We start from the raw sequence: 4316 nt of genomic DNA, 5'->3' as shown, positions 1-4316 counted from the left end.
TTTTTTTTTTTTTTTTGTTACATGAGGGCTTCATTTTTCCCCCCCTTATCTAATGAATTTTAAGTTCCAAACGAGTGAAATTAGTAGAGCTAAAATCAACGAGGTTACGAATATGACCTAAAATTTTTGAAGATATTAACTCTCCAATTGGACTAACTGCTGTCTGGAACACCTGCGGTTATTAGCCCCTGCATGGCTTCTATTCTTTAAAATTACATTTTTCAATAAAATAATATTACACATAAATAAAAAAAAAAAAATTCTTATGATTCAACTGCACATTCTCTAAAATATTATTACTATTATTTTTTAACGGAACCTCCAAAATTTATGAGTAACCCTAACTTATGACCGAGGAAAATTGTGAATACATATTACTATTTAAAAATATATTTTTGACCAAAATACATTTTTAATGGAGCCCAAACAAGGGAGTTTTGTTTTATTTTCCTTCAAAGAAAAATTGGATTTTATGTGGAAATGGTCAGACAAGTTTTCACAAAAGTAATGTTGAAGAAATTTTACATTTTATTATGATCGTTTGTTATTGTTTCTACACCAAATGTTAACTATTTTATTTAAAAGTTTAATTTAAGACCATGTTTGGCCCCATTTTCATTTTATTGCATTTTTCTCTTTCTTTTTCTCAATCCCACATTTTTCAGTAAAATAATATTATACGTAAACCTTAAACTTCATTCTTTTTTAATCACTCATTTTTCAAAAAATTACTATTTCAAAATATTATTTTTTTCCTAAAATCTCAATAAAATAGAGCCCAAACAAAGGCTAAATCTTTACAAGTGGATTAATTTTTAGTCAAAGAGAAGACGTATACACATTTTTACAAATAGGTAAAAAGAAAATTTTAAATCAGGTCTTTATCATCTCATCCAACAATTTAATAGTAAATACGAATCAAATATATTTGTTTAGATTTGATCTTCGGACAAATTACTTTTCTATTTCAATAACAACAATATATTATTTGAGGCATTAATCCTTGATGATTAGGAATAATAATGACACCATAATTTTCGTAGATCTTTGTAAATGATTAGATACTACCAATGACTCACTGCATGTTTCGTGAAAAAGAAAGATTAGCATAAATATCTCTTAATTATTCTTCTAATCAGTGATTTAATTATTTAAACATCTCATAATTTATGATGTTATATGATTAACCTAAAAAACCTCCTAGTATAAACTTATTCGAAGCTTTACCAACTCTCTCTCTCTCTCTCTCTCTCTCTCTCTCTCTCCCTTCCTCTCTCTCCCTCCCTCTCTCTCTCTCTCTCTTTCTCTCTCTCCCTCCCTCTCTCTCTCTCTATAGATCACACAGAGAGAGTCTTGATCTGCCCATCAGATTGCAAACCTATACCGTTCATCCCGTTCTCTTAGGGTTTTACAGAGAGCATGGAATCAGCTGGGTTTGGGAAGATAAGATTTATCAAATTTAGTTTCCCACTAATGTAAACAAATATAAACTCATTTCAAGACCTATTTAATTTCTTCCTTCTAGGAATGTTTGATAAAATCTCACAGCAAAAAAAGAATTTAAGTGTATTTACTATAAAATACTCATGCTGTGTGTGTACACAAATTCGTGCACTTCTCCAGCTCCGGTATCATCGAAATTAAGACTTTGCTTGGCCACAAAACTTAAGACAACATGGTGACGTGAAGAGACGTGACATATTTGACCATTGAGGGAGCTAGTTAGAGGAGAAGTTGGTACAGCAAACTCTCTAATTTTCACCATCTTTGAAACCCAAACACACCTTTATTTCTTTAACCCTGAGAACCCCTTTAATTTGGCTTTCTTGTATATATATATATATATATATATGCATGAAACAATTATTTATGGACTTATAATTTGGAATATACACTTTTTTTTTCTTTTTATGTTTATGATCCAGTTTTCTCTGATTATCAGACATCATGAAGCTAAGCATAATTAAACATATTGATTATGAGCATATCTAGAATATGTACAGTATTATTTATTTATTTTTTCTTTTTATGTTGAACTGCACTATTTACAAATTTAACTTTAAATTATAAAACTCAACATGCATTATAATTAGCACAAGTATCAAGTTCAATTATAGTTACAATCATTTATATAAAATTACGTGCTTGTCATATCTTCGATGAAAAAATATTTGACTTATACGTGAAGAGTACGTTAATAAAAAAAATAAAAATAAATAATTCATCTAGTTCCACGAATGAACTCACAATTCACAAAATAAGACATATTTTTTATCCATTTATTTTTAATTTTTGGATGCCATTGATGTTGATACTAACAAGTTGAGTCAAAGTAACAATGTCATTAGCACTGGATGCGATTTTCCACTTCTACCCCCGCCCAAAAAAATAAACTGAACTCATCTTCCTACCCTTTTTAAAAAGTAATCATCTTAATTAGGTTTGATCAGATTAAATATGCTGCTTTAATTATGAATTTCATGTTTTAATTTTACGATACTGTATCGGTAATTAAGTGGTTTAATTGATTGGTTAATTTGTATGATATTAATATTCCGTCTTCATATGATTAAATCGTCAAAAACTTAATTTGTTGTGTATATGCCTGTCCTTATTTGCATATTCATAAATTAGGAATTACATATTTAATTATTTTGCACAAATTTTTGGAAAATGATAAATAACTACCATGTTCTAAATGAATGAATACGCAAATTGAAGATTATTATTTCTTGATGATAGACTACGTATTATACTCAAATTAATTTCAAATTCAAACAAGGATTTGATTTTCATCTAGCTAGGTGTGTTGAGAAATATTTACCTTTCGAAATAAATAGTCCAAGGAGACATTAGACTTTAATAATGAATAAATTTTCTAATAGTTATTTAATATAAACACAATCTAGAAAGGTTATCTATCATGTCAAGAAATAGCCTTAACCGAAGACAAGTAATGCCTATGGTACAGCCTAAAATTAGTTCCTTAATTATTATATGCGATTACAAGATACAATCTTATAATATTTCTTTGGAAAATCTAATTAAATTGCGATCTAATTCAATATAAATGTAGTATCATCCATCTACAACGCCACATTGTGTGTAAAGAAAGCAAAAACTAGTCTACCTTATAACTACCCTTCCTACTACATTTGTGATATTAGGATCCACATGTCCCTATGTGCACAAGGGGATTACAAATAAACATGCAAAGAGGATAGTTGAATATTACTTTGGTGTATTAAAAAATGAAAAATATATTGTTTAATTTCGTCTAGTATTATATAAACTATACTAGATAATGTTGGAAAGTGCGTACAAATTCTTAGAACAATTAAACATTGGGTAAATGATAGGTTTATATAGAAATTTGATTACTCTTCTTAACAGGACAACCTTCTGGAACCGTATAATTCTTCTTATAAGTTCATGTAGACACATGCCGATTATGTATATATAGCTAAGCATCTATCTCAAACACTTTCATTGGATTTAAGCAGAGACGTGCGAAGGTATTCCGATTTTTTCCTTGCCCCGACGTATTCTGCATTTTCTTATCTATTTTTAATAAATTAGAAGAGCTTCATAACAAACTTCCAAAGAATAAAAGAAACTGTTTTAGATAAACGACTAATTGACATTGTATAAGTTAATTAAGGTTTTGCTCAAAACTTAATTTTTACTCTAAATATTCATGACATATATTTCTTGCTATCTACGCTATTCAACAAAGAAATTCAAACATTTTGGATTGATTTTTTCTTATTTTTTATCCCCCCCCCCCCCCCCCCCCCGAATTACTGTCGGCACAAGTTTCTGTACCCAAAAGAATCCAAAATATTTACTCAAAAGAAACTCTACAATATTTACCCGTTTTAACAGCTTGCTCATGAAAGTCGAAAGTTAGTTAAGGATTTTTCCTAGAAAACAACTATTATAATTTAGCAATAGGAAGAGTAAGGGACATTGAATTGCTTGTTCAACTAAGGTTTCTTTGTCAGATGGGCCATCACCCTCCATTTCAAAAAGGAACAGGTTTAGTTTAAAAGGGACAGGGGAGTGATATCACTCCATTAAATCTAATTATTTTAATTAAGATTTTTATTTTTTAATAGCCAGCGAAACAACTGTTTTGCTTGTGGATTTGGGTTTCTACCCAATGCATCTAAACTCCATCGGAGTAGCTACTTTATGTCCACGTACGCCTATCTTCTTGATTTCGTTAATTTCCATGCAGCATAGTGTAGAAGCCAACATATTAATTATTTTACGTACACACAGTAATATACACATACATGTGACTTTTAGTAGAA

The sequence above is a fragment of the Olea europaea genome, chromosome 10, assembly GCF_002742605.1.
Source record: "Olea europaea var. sylvestris chromosome 10, O_europaea_v1, whole genome shotgun sequence".
Classification (NCBI taxonomy): domain Eukaryota; kingdom Viridiplantae; phylum Streptophyta; class Magnoliopsida; order Lamiales; family Oleaceae; genus Olea; species Olea europaea.
The sequence above is the reverse complement of the archived record's forward strand: the minus strand, read 5'-3'. Positions refer to the sequence as shown.